Below are 21,638 nucleotides of genomic sequence, written 5' to 3' on the forward strand. Positions count from 1 at the left end.
TTTTACTGAATCTTCATACGCTGTAAACATGATTGTTATTTGGGATGCCTGTTCTGGTTTTCAGGCATTGGAATATGTAATACTTAATATGTTGAATTTCTGGGGTTCAAAACTTTTATGTTAAGAGCTTATCTGCATTTGTTGTTGGTGTAATCTAATTTCAGTGGCTGTGGATATTTCTTGTGAAGGATTCACTATTTTGTGTTCTTGGACCTAGTGGAGCTGGAAAAACAATTATAGTTATCTCTCCGACTGGAATCACTCCAATAACAGCTGACAATGGTAATTGGATGTTGCTGACTTCTAATTGAGCCCAAGTGTTGAGGCTAAGACGCAAACTGAATTATTTGGGCAGAAATCTGTTTATGTGTATGTGATTCAGATAGAGTAATTTTGCTTTCACAAAATATTTTTGGTTAATAATTGCTGGGAATTGTTTATTGGGTGCTGGGTTTGGTAAATTTCTTTGGTACAAATGTTAAAGGAAATAGGATGCATTCACTTCTCAATGTGTTGTGTATTCAAATTTTTTTCTTCCATATATGTCTTTCTGGTCCCATAAATGAATTGCGTTAATCTGCTTTTGACCTGCAATTTGACATTTTATGGGAAGTTCCGTCATCTCAAGAGCATCTCTCTTTGCTAGCGTCAAGGGCATACTGTCAGCTGCAATCAAAGAGGTATGTTCTAAATGGTTTTGAAATGCACTGATGTTTATAACTTAATGCCTTTCATGTCTGCAATTAGTTTGTGTTGCACTTTACTTCTTCATTTGTAGTTACAGATCATCAGTTTTTGTTTTTGGGAACTTTAATTTACTGATTACTTGAAAACTGTAACTTCTTTAAAAACATATGTTTTTGGAGATTTGCTTTCTTTTGATATGTTTACATGGGTCAAACTAACAGCTTGATGACAGGGGATCCTTTCTAGGCTGAGATCCATAAAAGATTGATGTCCTCTGTCTTTTTTTGTGTAATGTCAGGGCCTATATTATATGCTGATGTGTGTAGTTCTTATGAAATTCCTTAGGAATCTGTTTGAAATTCCACTCACTTCATTGTATTGTGTCAATTCTAGTTTTGAGATACTGCATACTTGTTTGATAGCTTTCAACTGAGTGGCAGAGTGATGGAAACCCAAGTTATCTTGCATTATGACAGTCTCTTAAATTAAACTTGCTCAGTTCTTGATGCAGTGATGCTTATATAAAGATTAATAGACTGGTTTTTAGTTTCAGCTGCTCTTAGTGATACCCTATTTTCTATTGTAGATGTTGACTATTGACAGTTTTGGCCTTGTGCTTATATCTTGCCTGTGCAATGTTTTCAACAAGTCTTTTCATGTCATCCTTTTGCCTATATGACAATCGTGGTTAGAGGGAAGTTTTGATGCATTGGCACTTCAATTCATTTGAAAAATCGTTTTGCTACTGGCTTTATTGTAAATGTAAGTGTGCATAGAGAATACTAGAAAGTGCAGGGAATGGATTCTTGCAAAGCAGGATTGGTTCTTTGCAAGATGGTGGATTTCAAGTTCAAAGTGACTCTTTAAAGTGTTACTTCGAAGATTATGCACACGAATTCTCTCAAAAGCAAGCTCACTGTTTCTAACAAATGTTTGACAGAATTTCATTCTATTTAGTTGAAATTTTCTTTAACTTTGGCAGCATTTACATGTTGAACTAAAAGAAGAGAAGTCGTCCAACATGGCATTTGTGATTCCTTGTGATAAAGAGGAACAATTCATGGTAAATCATTATTCCTCAATTTTCATTATCCTCAACTTGCCTCATGAAAACTGATTCGTACTGAAATTCTACTAGTATTGATTTGTGAACTTGTAACATGAGTTTGTGAATTTATCTTTTTCTTTGGATGTCTTGTGAATATATGATGCATTAGAAGAAATACAAATCAAGGAGATCTGTCATTTTCCATGTATTGGAGGAATTCTTTCCAGATCTCCAAGGTAGATGATGTAACCTCCCAAGGAAGGCAGCTTTGTATGAGCTGGAAGGTTCTCCTAATCAAGTCAAAATGCACTGCAATTTCAGCCAGAAATAGGGACCCAAAAACATGGAGACTGTCAAACTAGGTTATCCTGTTTGCATATATTTAGCAGGTCAAACTCACGGGGAGCCCCTCCAAAACAGGCTCCTATGCAAGCCAAATATACCCCATCTAACACAAGCAAGCTTCACTCCAAATATAGCAAGGATAAGCCCCCAAAAAGTCTCCAAGAACACCCTTCCTCAACCAATAACAGCATGTTCTATGTATCCTTGCCTCTTTTCTCCTAAGTTACTGGAAATGCTTGAAGAAATTGCTGGATATGATACTTGTCCGAAATGCTATAAAAACGTTTTTGTGCCGTTTCAAAAAATCGAAAACTTCGGATTCGGAATTGGATACATTTCCAAGGATTTTAAATTTTTTTGGATCCTTTTCCAGATTTAAATCGTGATCGGAATCCACCCTTACAATGTTAAAACGCATGAAAATTTGTTCAAAAATTTATACAAACAGAAAAAGATAAATGTTCAAAAATACAAACAGAAGGGTTTGATTAATGTCTTCATAAAGAGATTTATTTATCAAATTTAAACAAACAGAAAAAGATAAAATGTTCAAAAATACAAACAGAAGGGTTTGATTAATGTCTTCATAAAGAGATTTATTTGAGCGATAATTTTCAGTTTGGTTAAGGTTTTGTTAATTGTCATTGATTTTGCTCTTGATTTCGTAAATCCCTCCAATATAACAAATCTTCTCTAGCCAATCTTTTGCCTGCATATAGTCAAGAGACCAAGCTGACATTGAGAAGATTGAAATGTTCAAATAGGTCTTGACAGAATATCCCAATGATCCCATGGGCCTTTTAATTGTCATGCAAGGAAGATAGATACCATATGCCATGCATGACACCTTCTTTGAAGGAGTTGGACCCGAAAGCACAAAGGTTGTAGCATTTCTGATTACATTGCTAATGATGATAATATGTTGAATGTTATAATAAACACTAATGATAGTGACTGTTTATTCTGAATTGATGATGATGATTTGTTTATGTTGAATTCATGATGATGATTATGTATTTTTAGATATAGAATCTAGATTCTAAAAGATGAATGGTAGTATGAGATATATATATGCCGTTTACTTGCCGTATTGTATCCAGATTTTTTTAAAATTTGTCGTATCCGTTTCAAACCCCGTATACGTATCTATTCCCTTATTTGTTTCAGTGCAACTTAGCTTTTCTCCGAATCGATTATCCAAGATTGAGGTGAAAACTCCTATAAAATCTACCTTATGGACCTGCCCATGTGAAATACCAAAACAAATGCTGGCAGACCTGATTTTGTTGTACCATGAATGCATAATGTGCTGGGCATTGAACTTCACAAATCTGCATGTCGCAACAGCTAAGAAATATCTGTCAATAACACTGATGACTTGACCATGGGGCCACCATCAAGGGCAAGCTCCAAAAGGGTTGGATGCATGTGGTAAGCCTTCTCCATCATGCACAAGTCAACTAGACCACTCAACTCCTCAAGCAAGGCACCTTCATCTCCATGAATAGACCCAAAAAGTACACTCAAAAACACTATGCTTGCTGGTCAAGTGAACCCCATCTAGTATTGGGTTCGTTGAAGACATCAATGCATGAAGTTCTCTGTCTTAATGAGAGGCGTGGTTGGAGGTCCTTTTCTTTTATTCCTTGGCTTGAAATGTGATGGAACGTGGCCACCACGTTGGCCATGAATTTATATGCTTCTTGTTAAATTAGGAATTTGTGTTCCAAGTTGTGCAATTTAAATGCTATGGATAGAAAAATTCCCACTCATCAGTTGATGCTATTAGTAAGATTTATTAGAATCAACTATAATCCTTTGCATTTTTAATGCCTTGAATTGAAAAGTTTAATTGTTAGTTCCAGTGTTACTTGGGAGTGGGGAGCGGGAGCGGGAGCGAAAACGGGGGCGGGAGCGACATTTTCAAAAGCTACCGGTTTGGGAGTGAATCCCAGAGCATTTTTTATATAATATATATATTTTTTATATTTTTATATTTTGATACATATATGTCAACAAAAACATGTAGAATGATGAATTAGATATAAAAACATAAAAAACATAGATTGAGCCATATATCAACAATCATTTAGAAGTTATAATCTTCATCAACCATGTCCACAAGTTAGTAACATAGTAACATACAACATATTGAGTCATGATTCATCAATCTTAAAGTTTCAAGCTTTCAAAATTCAATATATAAGTTTATGACATTTATCATCATTGATCACCAAAGTTGTACTTGTAAGATATAAGTGTAACCATTACAACAAATAATATCTAACATGAAATGAAATGTTATAAAATGAAATGAAACAAATTTCAACTTTCATGAAGCATCATATTCATAATTCATTACTACTGAGTTATAATTGCCAACTTCAAACTTAAATTGTCATATATTGTTTAAAAAAATATCATAATAAATATGAAAGAGTCAATAGTTATAAAAAATATGAAAGGGTCAATAATAAACTTGTTGCTTATGTTTGGGCCTTTTGCCACAACGAAAAAAGTCTAATTTTTAGTCTTGTTGGAAAATCATGATCTTTATCATTAATATCACCCTCTAAGCATTAATATCCAGAGTTATCTTTGTCATTACCTCTGTATCTGTATAGGGATCTTTGTCATTAATATCACCCTCTAAAAAGCATAGCATGTCAAGTCAAGATTTTGTTTGAGTGATGCGTACATTTTTAGGAGGGTCATGATAGAGGAGTTCGACAACCAATGTCACTAACATCAAGGTACATATAGGGATTGGTGCTCTTGATTAAATACGAGTTCCATACCCTAATACATGACAAAATTCAATGCAAACAATGCAATCCTGAAATCCTAAAAAACTGATAAATCTGTTGGATTTTGAATGAAATCTAAAATTCTACTTTTTGCATATGAAATCCAATGAGGTCGGAATCACTCTCAAACATCCTGAGTCATTTCAGGGTAATGTTAAAAATTTAAGTAAAAGGATGAAAATGAAGATTAAAGAGAATGTCACTTTTACTTTAAGAATTTAACATTACCATGAATTACATATCAATACTAGAGCCATATACGTGATCATTAAGCTGCCCCACTAAAAACTTATTTGTTTTTTTGAAAAACAATTGCATTTGGAACATCATTGCAAAATTTTTTTGCATAAAAGGCAAAACGCTCCCGAAAATGCTCCCAAAAAGGCAGGGAGTGATTTTTTTATATCAATACTAGGGCCATAGACGTGATCATTAAGCTGCCCCACTAAAAACTTATTTGTTTCTTTGAAAAACAATTGCATTTGGAAGATCATTGCAAAAAAAAATTGCATAAAAGGCAAAACGCTTCCGAAAATGCTCCCAAAAAGGTAGGGAGCGTTTTTTTTTAGGGAGTGCACTCCTGAAATTGCTCCCTTTTTGGGAGCGCGCTCCCGACTTGTTCTCGAGTCACTCCCGCTCGGAGCGCGGATTGGGAGCGGGATTGAGGGGGGGGGGGAGGCGCTACCCCGCAACTATGGTTAGTTCCTTCCAACACAGGGCTATAGTATCCACTTTGTGGATTAATTAAGAGAATTCAAGTTGTCCTTTGTAATAGTATTAGAGACACTGGGATTAGTCCTTCCTTAGCTAGGTTATTTGCACTCTTGAAAGAAATGAAGTGGCAGACACCAAATCTGTTCTTGCAGCTAGTATTACTGGTACCAGAATGAGACAAAAAGGAGGAAGATTTATCAAGAGGGTGTAGAAATAAAGTTAGCTTTTGGGTCTTGTTAACCACCCATGTGAGTGACCTGTAGACGATTTTTTTTCTCCTATTGTTTCAGCTTGCCTGCCAGCATCCCTGTCATGATCCACAGATAGACACCTTGAGATGCTTGTCATCCATGCTCCGGTAGGTGCTTTCTTCCACCTAGTATGCTCATTTGACGAAGGCGGGTCATTTATTGTGAGCCACATTAATCATTTTTGTATTCGAGTGCTTTCATTAGATATTTAAGGGCATTCTAGTATGGATCATAGGTTGAATTGGATGATAGATTGCTTTTGGTTGTACACTTGTTTCCACGCTTCACCTTGGTGGTTATCACTTGCCACTAGTCCAGTGCATTGTTTTAAAACTTCGACTCGGGTTTGGTACCGGCCGAGGGTAGACTTCGACTCCGACTCGGTATCGACTTCACCAATTTGATTTCAATGACTCGGTCATTGTAAAAAATACGTTAAATATTTATTTTTTTATGAAAAAACATAATTTTAAAGATTTTCATTCATGTTTCCAAACACAAATGATCAAAGTAGGCTCATGAATATATCCATTATATCAAAATGGCACCCAGTTCATTGTCCAATACATATATGATATAGAGATCAAAACAAAAACACATAACCAAGGAAGCTCTAAATGGCCTCTACAACAAAAGTAAAACATCACTAGTCACTATTGGCTACTACTAGAGAAGCCAACATCATCTGGCTCAAACTTTGAATCAGAGTCAGATAGGGAAACCCACAACTTCTCCTCATCACGATCTCCAACTATAACTATAGAAGTAGTAGCATTAGTAGGTGCAACAACTACACGTTGAGATAGTTGTGAGCAAATGTGAGGGGGTTGGGTAGGTTTTATAGGCTTGGGAGAGGTTAGATGGACAAGAAAAAAACCTAAAACCAAAAAATAACCAAGTTTGGAGTTTGCTTTCCCTCCAAATTCTACTGCGGACCGAGTTTGAATGGCTTAGCCGGTTTAATTCGGTCTTTGTCGATCTAGTCGGTTTGTTATTGAACCGGCCAAATCGGTGACTGACTCAACTGGTTTGGTAACAAATCGACCTTTGGATCGGTTTTTGTATCGAGCCGACTGGGAGGGGTTCGACTCGGTTGGCTCTGCCTATTCCGAATCGGCTTGGCTGAATTTTAAAAAACTGGGACTCTAGTGTGACCTTCCTTGAGGCCATTCTTTCACTGTCTAGGAGGGGCACAAATAGGAGGCTCTAATTGATGTTGCATTTCCATGGTAATCCATACTTAACAACTTCCAACTTCCCCATTCATCTACATCCCATCTTTGGGTTGATTGCTATTTGTTGCCAATGTTAGTTCCTTGTTCTCCTCATCCTTGAGTAGGGGCCTAGAAACTTTTGCCCTAAAAGGTCAATGCAGCGGAAAGGAAACAAAAAGCATGAGCCATAATGTTAAAATGCAAAACACTGTAGGGATAAATGAAAGTGTGTAGAGTAAATGAAAGGAAATTTAAATATGTTAACCCCAATGAGCAAGGAAATGCTTCACCTTTAAGGGGTCAATGATGAATCAATCAAAGCTTATAACCTAAGCTATATATGTGATAAAGAAAAGGAAATTAATCATGAAAAAGGGGCACAAGAGGGGTTGTAAAAATAGGGGGAGGAAAGGGGTAACTTAGATCCCATGACCCTCCCTCTTCACATCATAATGCTTAAGGATGTTGGAATTCCATAGCTAGTATAAGATGGTGGTATCCTCTTTGAAGTAGACACCATGTCATGTCATTGATCACTTGCACCTACTAATTGATGGGTTGGCTTAGGAGATGTTCCACCCCTTAGGGTTGGAAAGAGGTGGTTGATTATATATATATACACCCACTATCAGTAATGGATTTGTAGGCCGATCCGGGTCATTATTGGATCCTCTATCATATGGAAACCTATCACACACTCCATAAATGTCATTAAGCGAGGATTGGCTTGGCAAATTGGAAATGGTGAGCTGGTTCGACTAGGCATTGATGCTTGGTTAGGATGTGGCAAATGCACACATTCTTCCATTGGAGTTCAGACAAACACTTGCACTGGATGGTATCACTCAGCTCTCACATATAGCAGACGGTAGGAACACATCTTGGATCTCACAGAAATGGTTAAATGCACAGGATCTCAGGATACCAGAAAGGTGGAGCAGGGATTGGCACCGTTTCATTGGGGCATTGGAAGAAGCTCATATTAGGATTACTGTTCAGGAGGATGAAATCATTTGGGCTGCAACATCACACGGTCGATATATCCCTCGGGATGGATACTCTGCTCTTATATCAGCACAGGAATCAGTGGAGGCGATTTGGTGGCGGTGCCTACTATGGAAGCTTAAAGCACCACACAAAGCCCATCTATTCATGTGGTGTATTCTATCAAACAAAGCGTCCACGAACGATAACCTAAATCGCCATGCTTATCATGGTCTATCTCGATGTTGTCTTTGCAAAGACCAAGTTGAAGATATTGATCACCTTTTACTACATTGGCTTGTGACAAGTTTGGTGTGGCTACAGATTACTAGCTCCCTTAACATCATGCATAGATGGAATGGGACTCATTTATCTAGTGCATGGCGATCTTGGTGGAATTCTGCAACATCAAAAAAATAAGGAACCTCCCTCTGCTAGTTTGCTGGGGAATTTGGTTGGTCAGGAATCGAACTATTTTCAGGATGCCCCTATTGTATGGCCAACTACTTGCAATCACTATCACTTGATCCCTGAGGAATCAGCAACAAAACCTGTCCATGTCATCACTCCTAAAGTTATTGATGAGAATATCCCTTGGACATATTTTGATGGGTCGGCTCAGAACACTAGATGTGGGGGTGGAGCTGTACTTCACATTACTGAATCACATTATTACAAGCTCAAAATGGGATTGGGGAGAGGCACCAACAATTTTGCTGAACTCAACAATCTCAGACTCCTCATGGGGCAGTGGATGATTCAAGAATTCTAAGACCTGGAGACCAATCAGTGCTTCCATCGACCTTTCATTGAATTGGATGGGGAAGATTCTGAATGATTTGCCATGATCATTCGGGGCTATAAACACTTTTGTGTTTTTCTGTTTTGAACTATATGAACAGTTTATGTTATTACTTGTATATATTTATGTCTTTCAATGTATATAATGGATGATCTATATGAACACTGATCTGGATAGAATGGCTTGGTCCATTTCTGCGATTCTGGATATTCAAATGCAGATGATATAACATGTAATTTTCTTATTGCTAATGAAAATTACAATTTTTTTCTTGGGAAAAAAAGCACAAATATAGCACACCTGAACACCAGCAATATAGCACAAATATATGAACATATACATGGTTAACAATGGCCTCTCCAACGAACTTGTTGATGCACTAATGAGAAACTTGGATGGCTCCTCCTCTAAACCAACTAGGGTATATAGTTTCATTACCGAAACTAGTATTGATTGGCTGGAGTGGATAGTTTCACCACTGAAACCAACCTAGAATCAGCTATAGTTGGTGTCTCACCACTGAAGACTAATCCTGATTGGGTTCACACTCTTGCACCAGCTACGAGATCTCCCAAATCAAATAGGAGACAAAGAACCAGTGCATGTTCATGAGAGAGCTCTAATCTTGTGTACTGTGATCTTTACTTTCTGTATGTTTTTGAATGTATAATAGCTTGATGACATAAGTGAATAAAGTAAATGTTAAAAGGAAACATATATATTGGTCACAAATAATTATCATGATTAGAAATTCTGGCTTGAACTCAAATTTCAACATAGTATCAGAGCTATTTTTTAAGAACAGATCAAATTGCCTCTATGATAAGGTCCTCATCTCTGTGTTTTGAATGGTCCCTGTGAAGTAACCCAAGTTCTATCAGTGGCAATACATTTCTGTGAAATTGTGATAAGTCCGAATTGCATTTTGGCATCTAATAATACTAAACATGATCCTGAGTTAAGACTGAGGTCAAAAGTTTGTATATTAACCTAAGCTACAAAGTATGGCCAATAGTCTGAAGTACATCAAGTGTGACCTTCCTGATTCTGAATCGGCTGGGCCAAATTTTAAAACACTGGGACTCCAGTGTGATCTTCCTTGAGGCCATTCTTTCACTGTCTAGGAGGGCACAAATAGGAGGTTCTAATTGATGTTGCATTTCCATGGTAATCCATACTTAACACCTTCCAGCTTCCCCATTCATCCACATCCCATATTTAGGTTGATTGCTATTTGTCGCCAGTGTTGGTTCCTTGTTCTCCTCATCCTAAACATATAGCACACCAGCAATATAGCAATATAGCAATATAGCACAAATATAGCACGCCTGAACACCAGCCATATAGCACAAATAACTGAACATATATATGGTTGACAATGGCCTCTCCGACAAACTTGTTGTTGCACTAATGATAAACCGGGATGGCTCCTCCTCTAGACCAGCTAGGGTAGATAGTTTCACTACTAAACTAGTATTGATTGGCTAGGGTAGATAGTTTCACCACCAAAATCAACCTAGAATCAGCTAGGGTGTGTGTCTCACCACCAAAGACTAATTCTCACTGGGTTAACACCCTTGTACCAAGCTACGAGATGTTTCAAATCAATTAGAAGACAAATAACCAATGCATGTTCATGAGAGAGCTCTAATCTTCCCTTTAAAGTTATGAGCTGTTAGAATACCATGGGAAAATACCATGGGCCATTCAAATACCATCCGCAAATACCAAGGGTCCCCTTTTTTCCCTTTTGATGATCACGTGGAAAGGGACATGATAGTCACTAGACTCGGAATCGGCAAAAACTCAGCAATGTAGAAGACAAAGAATGCATAAGATTGGGAATAAATCAGGGAAAAAAACAGCTTCAGCCATGCATTGGGATGCTTGACCCTAAAGGTTCTTGAAGTCCCTAAGGCAAAAATATGAACGTCCTTCAATAGAAGCTAGTTTAATGTAGTATAGCTCTTCAGAACAATTTCTGAATGATCCAAGCCAGTGATGATCATGAAACATTAAATGGGAACTATATTATTTAAACTTTAAAAATTAAATCAAACCTTCAAATTCAAATGTGTAAGCCTTCAGATAAACTAAGCCAAACTTCATGTTTCTCACTTTGATTTGCCTATTGCGAAGTTGAAGGTTGTAATGGACAAACACAAGGTCATTTAAGCTCTTTCGTGTTAATTGGTTGTGCTTTTTGGAATGTATTTTTTAAAACATGCTCTACTTGCCCTCCCAACCTGAAGCATTGCAGGTCTGATTTGAGATCAGAATGGAAAATTTCTTAAGATACGATGTATCACTGCCAAAATTTTGCCACCAAAGACCTAGCAGATGGCAAGGGTTCAAGATATGAGAACCAATACCATAAAAATATAATAAAATTTAATTAAAAAACAAAGTAGAGAAAAATTTAATGAATTGATCAAGCCTTCAAGGCTACCTGACAACATATTCTTCTTTTCACGCATAGCATTGGCACAGGCAAACAAATTTGTGTTTGCTATACAATCCTCTAGTTGGGCAATGACATGGCTTTGGATTTGTTGATCAGGAAAACACCTTTCAGTGCACACCATAAAGCTCTCTATGGACCGCACCATCCTCGTTAGATTTGGTCTTATGATAAAAGTGTTTTTGGTTTAAAAAGTACCCAGCAGCGTGTAAGGGGGAATGCAACTGCCTATCCAAACACACTTCAATAATATCCTAAATAGGAATATACTTGGCCTTTCCATCCCGATCTTTTTTTGAGGCCCTACTTGGTGAGATCCATCACCTTGTAAATGTATTTTATCGCGGGTTTGTTTCCATGCTTAGATGCCATCCACTCGGGGCCCAAAACCATTCTCTTGGGATTTATCTTCAGTCAAGCACAGATTGCAAGGATGTGAAATTTGTTACAAATCTGGTCACTGCATGATGAATAAGTTTCTTGCATTCATTATATATTGTCATGGTGCTATGGACATTTGTGTGATTGTAAGTGTATTTGGTTATGAATTCTGCCTTATCCACAGCCTCTTGTATCTAAACAATTTTACCAATTCCCTCAAGCATTAAATCTGTGCACTGTGCAGCACAAAAGGTCCAGAATATGGAAGGGGTGCCTAAGCCCAAAAGGGTCTACCAGCCACCATATTATTAGTTGCATTATTGGTGACAATTTGTACAACATTTTTTTCTTCTCCCTCATGAACAACTTCCTTCATTCTGGAAATCACTTGGCAACTGTTAATGTTGTTTGATGCATTCACAGATTTGAGAAACATTGTGCCCTTTGGACAAGATGTGGGGAACATTCTGGAAATCACTTGGGAACTGTTAATATTGTTTGAGGCATTGTTAAAATTGGCAGCTAGGGCCAAATCCCACCTTGGGGCAGCTATTTTGATGAAGGTGATGATTGCATTAAATCCCTCTTTTCGAGAGGACCAAAATTGATATAAAGATAATCTCATTTGGACAAGCAGAAGTATGATTTTGAATTTATGCACACTCATGTACTATTTGTTCAGGTCGGCCTCATCATCATGTAGGCTTATTAGAAAGCCCAATGGATGTGTCTCTTCACTCACAACAAATTGTATAAATACAAGTGTCCCCCCTCATTTGGCACATTCATCATTCACTCATTCTCTCTTCTCTGATTGGTTCATACAGCTATTGGGCCACTTCTCTCTCTCTCACACGTGGCAAGAAGGAAGAAATTTCAGACTAAATTACAGGGCTGAAAATCGCAGGAAATTCTGCAGGTTGACCAGCATTGACCAAGGGCTTGTTGACTAGCTTTGACTGTGATTTTTGGAGGATCTTCTTTCCTTTTAGGTCACATTTCTGGGCACAGAAATCAATGGAATCTGGGCAGTTTGACCAGCACTGACTTCAGGGTTGACTGTAGTTTGACCGAGCTATTTTTGTCTGACTTTGAGCTCTTTATCAGGCCAAGTTTGATTGTGGAAGACTGAGCTGCTTTGAGGATGATTTATTGCTGATTTGACCAGTGTTGACTTTCTGATTAGGGTTGAAGTTTGACTGCAGTTGACTGCAAAAATTTACAGGGCTGTTTTGACTTTGAATTAGGCAAAGTCAATTTGACTTTTGTACTTTCTCTCTCCGCCGAATTTTTGATATAATAATAAGAAGAATTGAATAGAGTTTTACACACATTGGGGTTTTTCCCTAGTATCCACCAAATCTTGTGTCCTCTTGTCTTGGCTTGTCTTCTGCGTTTTGTTTCATGTTCTATTTGCTTTCACTGTCAATGTGATTATTGTGATTGCTATTGGAAATTGGAAATTGTTATTGGGCTGCTAAGGAACATTGAAGTAAATTATGCTAAGCATAGACCATACCACATTGTTAACTAAAATTAATGGACATCCACAGATTTGAGAAACATTGTGTCCTTCGGACAAGATATGGGGAAATTTATTAAGTTTATGTTCCTTGCATCTATCCATCCATCTCTCATGATGGTGTACCCTGATTCTGACAGGATGAACAATACTCAGCAAATATAAAGTTCACATCATCAATGTTTTTCTAACAGCAAATTGGAATCCATAAGGCTTTTAGATGTAGAGGCTTTGAACTATGGAGCTCCAACAATGGTTACATCAATCATAGATTGCTAGTAAGGGCTTTTGACACAGTCAAATGTAATGTTGCAATAATACTAAAAATTAGCAATGGCCTTCGTTGCTTTACCATGAACGTCCAACCTGTGCTGTCCATGTGAGGTTGGGAATCTGGTTGTGTGTGGGTAGCTAAGAAGTGTATATTTTTTTTTTCAGAGAGCTAAGAAGTGTATATATTTGCATCCCTAGTGCCCAAATATGTAGGAATGGAGGAGGAGGTGGAATTTGGTTGACTTTGAGTTTGATATTGAGGCATGTATGAGAAATTGGCTCTGGCATTGATGATTCAGTAGAGGGATTCGATAGGGGGTATTTGAAAAAGATATGACCACCTCTGAGATTTTCCATTCTGCATTTATTCTTGCTTTCTTGGTTATATCCTCATTTGAGGGTGACAATGCCCAAGTTGACTTGGTGTTTAGCATCTTTGGTCAACATGTAAGCAAGGACCAATGCCATGGCTGGGAATATGGGCAAGGTTGTATTGGAATCTAAAAATGGCAACAGTACAGAGAGGCAAAAATTTACATAAAAGCTTAGCTGACCCCAGAATCCTTTCACTGTGAGCCCAAGCAAAGTTTCCTTTTGGCATTCTCACTGTTTTGGTTTAATATTTTGCTGCTGTTTAGGGGTTACTGTAGCACTGCTTGCTGTCATATCCACTGGTTCATTGCTGTTACTAAATGGGGCAATGGACAGCAAGGTAACAGCCTACATGTCAAAGGGCAAGGCCACTGTCTTTTCCAATGAAGGCCGTCAGTGACAGGCTACAGTGTTTAAAGTTTAAACACCTGGAAAAAAACAAGAGCGAATCAAAACATGGAGAACTCAAAAAACCTAAATAACCTTAAGTTTCTGTTATCCCTAATTAACAAACAATCATGAATAAATGATGAAGGAGCGTGTAGAGGTACCTCCAAGGGTGAAAAAGGAGCTATAAAAGGCCTACAACTGTTGCTGAGTAAATCCCTGAAAAAATTCCCATTGTTTTTGATGCCCTAAATGCCCAACTGTCTCGGTGGATGTCCAACAGGTTTTGATGGCTACTCTAGATGGGCTATATTGCCCCCTGGTTCTTTGTCACTTGAAGTCAACTGGCAAACAGGAAATTTGCTCAAACAGATAAAGAAGAGAAAAGTCTCTGTTGAAAGGCTTATTTTAGGTTTCTTGGGCAAGTACGTACTACGAACTAGGGTGGACCAAGTGAATCTAAGTCAGACCTGAGTTTTGGCTCACCTGGTTTGGAAAAAATCTTCCAGGTGCCGATCCATTTCAAACCCATCATCTGCCGATTTAGATTGTGATCTTTGTGATGTCGATTGAAATAAGTGTTTTAGGCTATTCATAGTTACTCTCTATTCCTGGTCATGTTTTCTGTTTTGCCATTTTCTTTCTTTCTTTTCTTTTAATCAATATTTGGAATACATTCTTGTGATGCATCGATTGGAGAGCATTCTGAGATTGAGTACCTAAGTTGTATCCAGTTCGGCAGGGAGGTTTTGGCCGTTTTGGTAACGCAACTGGAACAAGATCTGCAGCAGCGCAGACAGGTTGGTATTCATTAGATAAATTGTTAAATTCTGTATTTAAATTACATATTCTGATATTTTATGAACAAAATATTGTTAAACCCTCTTAAGTTTCGAATTTAGGGTTCTTACATCCAACGAGGTTGGAACCACTCAAACATCCTAAAACAATCAATGGTAACGCTAAAAATTTAAGTAAATAATGAAAATTACCATTAATTACATAGCATTAATGGGCCCTAGACAAATCCACTTCCTAACACTTGGAATCCATTCTAACAATGCTTAATCGGCCTTAGCTGCACTCCAAAACCTGTAAGAGCTCTAAACCTATCACTGAATTATGTGAGAATGAGGCAAAAAATCAATTTTCCTGCGCGCTTTTTCACTGGACGTTTTCACATTTTGGGGTAATGAGTTTGACTCGTGTCCTGCAAACATGACACAAGTCAAACTTGTGTTGGACACATGTTGTCTGGCATGTGAAATACGTGACATGGGGTGTGGGTAGGAGAGGGGAGGCGAACACGTGCCATGTTTTTTAGGTTCTATTTTTGGTACTAGAGCTACCACCAGATTGCCTAGGCAATGTATATCCTTTGTGATGTTGGTGTTGATCATACCTATCATACAATAGTCATATATGGCATTGGGTAATTTGCTTTAGCACTCAGACTACATTCACGGTACAATGCTTTTACCCAATGATGTCAATTACGAATGCAATATGGACTTTTAGCTATGGTGTTGGTCTGGTGCTTTGACACACAACTTTTTTATGTTCCTATTGTTTGCATGGCATATTGCAACATGCTATAGGATACTCAAGTATATATTTTGATCTGTTTTTCTATTAATAACATTGAGGTGTTCAGAATGTCGATCGCTATGATTAGAGTTGTATCTCTCCAAAATATCCTTTAAATCAGTGCAAGCAGTGCCACTGATATATGACTCTGCTTGATATGTTTAATGACAGTGACCAATGTGAACACGGTTGATGAACGAGCTACAATCATTATTGAATCATATATACATAAAAAAAAGCTTGTAATGTAACCGTGTAGATACTGTGTTTGGAATGCTTGGAGGACTTTTAAGGTTAAAAATGAAGAAAACGATAAATGACATTGAAATGAAATAAGTTTTTTAAGAAATGATGACGTGTTCTACATCTTGTCCAGCTTTTACTTTGGAGAAGGGATGGTTCATATTCATATGCTGATTCTTCTTGGTTACCTTGCTGTACATGCAGGTGACAGTGAAGCTCTTGCTAAAGCTCAAGCATTGTCAGCCCTGGGATGTATGCAGGCTACTCATTCAGGATCCTGTTTTTGGAGAATCTGCTTCCAGAGGCAAAAGGCTATATTAAACACGAGTCCAGAGGATATCATCGATTGCAATGAATTGAATTGAATTAATTGGAAGCACATCAGTTGGCATTGGCTTTGGTAAATTGCTTAACCGCTTGAGTCACAATTAAAAGAAAGTTTTCTTCATACTGGTCTATATACGTGGAGGGGTGTTTCTACTTTGTATATTGTAAAGAAACTGATTTTATCTGTGTTCATGATTGATCGATTCATGGCTTTTTGAAGATTTTTTTGAATTGCATTTGTACACAACATTCTCTTCAGTTTCTACTGTGTATTGTGAAAAAAAACTGATTGTATTTGTGTTCATGATTGATCGATTCATGGCTTTTTGCAGAATTTTGCTTTGAATTGCACTCGTACACAACACTCTTGAGTTTCTACTTTGTATATTGTAAAGAAACTGATTTTATGTTCAAGATAATGGTGTCTTATTCATCTGTCTGTAACGCCAGTCAAAGAATTGTTGCTTTGTTTATTCAATTTAGCTCATCTTTGAGCAATTTCTATTTTTTCTCAGGGTACTTAGAGGCTATAGCGTATGCACATGATAGTTTGATCTGATCCATTCTTGTTCTGTTAATCTGTTCTTCTTAGTGTTCCAAGCCATTCAAGGGCATTTTGCATGAAATCCTTTGCCATTCAATTGTTCTGTTAATCTGTTCTTCTTAGTGTTCCAAGCCATTCAAGGGCATTTTGCATGAAATCCTTTGCCATTCAAAATTTCCTGCCTGAATGAATGTTTGCAAATTAGTCTGCTAGCTTTTGGCATAAAGATCCTTCTACTGAATGTGCCTCTTGGTACCCATTTCTGCGAGCTGCCTCGTTCCATGTCATTGTTAAGGACTTTGCTGCTCCGAGGCTTGTAATGTAACCGTGTAGATACTGTGTTTGGAATGCTTGGAGGACTTTTAAGGTTAAAAATGAAGAAAACGATAAATGACATTGAAATGAAATAAGTTTTTTAAGAAATGATGACGTGTTCTACATCTTGTCCAGCTTTTACTTTGGAGAAGGGATGGTTCATATTCATATGCTGATTCTTCTTGGTTACCTTGCTGTACATGCAGGTGACAGTGAAGCTCTTGCTAAAGCTCAAGCATTGTCAGCCCTGGGATGTATGCAGGCTACTCATTCAGGATCCTGTTTTTGGAGAATCTGCTTCCAGAGGCAAAAGGCTATATTAAACACGAGTCCAGAGGATATCATCGATTGCAATGAATTGAATTGAATTAATTGGAAGCACATCAGTTGGCATTGGCTTTGGTAAATTGCTTAACCGCTTGAGTCACAATTAAAAGAAAGTTTTCTTCATACTGGTCTATATACGTGGAGGGGTGTTTCTACTTTGTATATTGTAAAGAAACTGATTTTATCTGTGTTCATGATTGATCGATTCATGGCTTTTGAAGATTTTTTTGAATTGCATTTGTACACAACATTCTCTTCAGTTTCTACTGTGTATTGTGAAAAAAAACTGATTGTATTTGTGTTCATGATTGATCGATTCATGGCTTTTTGCAGAATTTTGCTTTGAATTGCACTCGTACACAACACTCTTGAGTTTCTACTTTGTATATTGTAAAGAAACTGATTTTATGTTCAAGATAATGGTGTCTTATTCATCTGTCTGTAACGCCAGTCAAAGAATTGTTGCTTTGTTTATTCAATTTAGCTCATCTTTGAGCAATTTCTATTTTTTCTCAGGGTACTTAGAGGCTATAGCGTATGCACATGATAGTTTGATCTGATCCATTCTTGTTCTGTTAATCTGTTCTTCTTAGTGTTCCAAGCCATTCAAGGGCATTTTGCATGAAATCCTTTGCCATTCAATTGTTCTGTTAATCTGTTCTTCTTAGTGTTCCAAGCCATTCAAGGGCATTTTGCATGAAATCCTTTGCCATTCAAAATTTCCTTTCTGAATGAATGTTTGCAAATTAGTCTGCTAGCTTTTGGCATAAAGATCCTTCTACTGAATGTGCCTCTTGGTACCCATTTCTGCGACCTGCCTCGTTCCATGTCATTGTTAAGGACTTTGCTGCTCCGAGGGTCTTGTTTTTACTTGTGAATGGATGTCATTATTAGTGGTGTGTCATTTTCTAATTTAGTTTTATGAAAGTGTCGTTATAATAAACAAGGCGGCATAGCTAGCGTTCCCTGCGGGTTAGTTTAGTTATTGAACCTTGAAAGGTATAAACCAATTTCCACATTTGAACAAGGGCTACAAACTGTATACATGGTGGATTCACTTTGTAGAATATATGCTAGTGGGGTCTAATTTAACTAATAAATGAAATGGTCATTTCATGTTATCTTTTCCCACATATTTTGTTAAAAATATTGAAGAAAAAATTAACAATTAAAAGTTTAAGATATTTAATATGTAAAATAAAAAATATAAGATATTTAATATGTAAAATAAAAAATATAATATATTTAAGATTTATCTCCAAATAGTTAAGACCATTTTTCTCTTTTAATTTAATTAATTAAAGAAATGTCATATGAAATGAGCTATAGGTTTCTTAATCATGTGGTATTGATAAACCATTGTATTGGTCAATGATATTGTAACAAAGCCTATCTGCAAGTGTGGTAAAGTGGGCATGAATTTCCATGGTTAAGAATCATGAAGTAAATAGTTTGATGTTTATCATGAATTGATGATCATAGTTTTTTACCAACCATTTTGTTTATATGATTACAATAGTAACATAAAGCTTCCATAATTTTAATTTAATTATCAATAATTATTAGGTAGATGGTAGTGATTTAAAGTTCACATAATATTCTAGAATATTCGTAGTGGTGGATGGCAAATGAAATAGAGATTTATTTTAAAAGTAGTTAAGCCCTTTCTTCATTTTTAATTGGAGCATGCGCTATTTGCAAGCCATGGTATTGTCCCATGGTATTGTACCAAAGTCTATTTATGTTAAGAATCTTCATGCAAATGGAATTAGCCTACATCATTAAATATCTCATTACATGTATTTTAAAATGTACATATATATGTGTTTAAATCATCTAACACTGGATCTATCATGTGTAGAGAGGGATCAAATCTCTCGAGGTGCAAATGTTCTTTTGGAGTGTAGAATTTGAGGAAAGATTTGGACCTTGAGGGTTTTGATCACTCTTGGCGCATGATAGATCAAGGGTTAGATGGATCTACGCTGGTTTCATTCGAGGGAAACAATGTCACATTTTTAGTTTATCATTATTATGTATATGTTTGAGATTAACTTCAAAATTCACATTATGTTTTCTTTGCTTGGCATGACCATATCATTCTCTTCTTTAATTTAGTCTGTGTTGTTTGCCTTGAATGGTTTGTACATTTTTGTTTAGATGCTTTGAGTAGTTTGTGTGTTTATGTGTTTGGATTTGGATGATAATGTTTTTGAATGTTACAGTTCTTGTGTTATATTTTTATATCTGTATGTAATTGTCTATTGGTACTTAGTTGGCGATGAAGAAGGGAGACGATCGTGTCAATAGTTTGTAGGAGGATTGATATTGCACATCTATTTCATTTAATTTTAGGGATTGATATTGCACATCTATTTCATTTAATTTTAGGTATTACAACTTATGACAACTAATTAATTCTCAATAGTGTCTTTCCAAGTATTACTAAATATGTCTCTAAGATTAGTTTTAACAATTTATTGCATAAAGATTACTCTTGAATTTGTTTTTTCTTTGCTAATGTTTGAAATAATTTGTTTCCTTCCAGAACATTTTGATGATTTTTTTTATCTATAGTCTATTCAACAAAGTCAAGAAATAATGTATTTTTGGTTTTTTTTTTAATGCGTGGTTAGAATCATCAAATCTTTACATTATTTGTTTCTCCAAACAATTATCACATCTCTTTGAAGAATATTTTGATTTGTTTTGAATGTTTATAAATATATCTTTTCATTTTATAAATATTGTGAATACATTATTATATGCAATTATTTTTTAGTAATTTTAAATATATGTAATTGTCTATTAATAATTAGTTAGTGATGTAAAAGGGGGGCAATCTTATCAATGCTTAATTTGTGCTTTGCAGGAGGATTGATTGTTCACATCTATTTTAATTTTAATTCTAGGTATCACAACTTTTGACAGCTAATTAATTCATAATAGTGTCCTTTTAGATATTACTATATATCTTGAAAATATTTTTTCTTAATAGTCTACAACATCAAGATTAACATCTAATGCATCTAATGCAAGCAACCAAATAAGATTAGAAAACAACATCTACACTAAAATTAATGCAAGCAATCAAATGAGATTATAAATCAACATCTACACTAAAATTAATGTATCCAGTGAAAGCAATCAAATAGGATTAGAAATCCAACTCTACGTTGAAATAAATGCATCTAGTGCAAGCAATAAAAAAGGATTAGAAACAAACATCTACATTGAAATAAATGCATTTAGAGCAAACAATCAAATATGATTAGAAATTAACATTTACACTGAATAGTGCAAGAAATATTCTTCCCTCTCTCCCTTCCATCTAATTTTGAAAAATATTTTTAATAATTTACGCTTAAGATTAACAACATCCAATCCATCTAATGCGAGCAATCAAATAGGATTAGAAAACATCTACACTGAAATTAATGCGTCTAATGCAAGCAATAAAATAAGATTAAAAATCAACATTTACACTGAAATCAATGCATGTAATGCAAGCAAGCAAATATAATTAAAAATCAACTGAAATCAATGCATTTAGTGCAAACAATCAAATATAATTAGAAATCAACATCTACACTGAAATCAACACATTTAGTGCAAACAATCAAATAAGATTACAAATTATCATATACACTGGAATCAATGCATCTTGTGTAAGAAATCTTCTTCCTTTTCTCCCCCCTACATCTATATCTCCCTTCATATCTCCTTCTTTGCCTCTCTATATCTGTCTCCCTTTTAATATAAAGAAAATATTGTTTACAATATTGTACTGGCACTTATCTGTAGAAGGCTACAACCTTCTTTCGTTCTCGAGCTTCTACTGGAAGGGAGCTACAACCCCCTAGCTCTTGCACTTGCTGATATGTTTATCAGTACGTAGGCGCTGGCCTCAAGAAGGCTACAACCTTCACTAGTTCTCCAGCTACTACTGGAAGGGAGCTCCAACCCTCTAGCTCTTGTACTGGCTGATATGTTTATATTGAGTTTAGACTTCTGTGATCCATATTAATTATAACATCTTTCGGTAAA

General features: G+C 36.3%; 1 long non-coding RNA gene across 3 annotated transcripts; it reads left to right on the forward strand.

Moving 5' to 3' along the window:
• The first annotated feature begins 295 nt into the window (after positions 1-295).
• Positions 296-18,035, forward strand: LOC149181126 (uncharacterized). 3 transcript variants are annotated; one of them, XR_016256986.1, is made up of 3 exons: positions 296-680; positions 16,283-16,478; positions 17,471-18,035. It is a non-coding gene; the product is annotated as an uncharacterized LOC149181126 (long non-coding RNA). The 3 variants fall into 3 exon arrangements; XR_016256988.1 differs by lacking the exon at positions 296-680 and adding an exon at positions 6,322-15,048 and having other exon boundaries at positions 17,471-18,033; XR_016256987.1 differs by lacking the exon at positions 17,471-18,035 and having other exon boundaries at positions 16,283-16,709.
• Positions 18,036-21,638: the final 3,603 nt, after the last annotated feature.

The sequence above is a fragment of the Pinus tabuliformis genome, chromosome 3_2 (assembly GCF_031772625.1).
Source record: "Pinus tabuliformis cultivar Carrire ecotype Pingquan chromosome 3_2, CPIR1, whole genome shotgun sequence".
NCBI classification, from domain to species: domain Eukaryota; kingdom Viridiplantae; phylum Streptophyta; class Pinopsida; order Pinales; family Pinaceae; genus Pinus; species Pinus tabuliformis.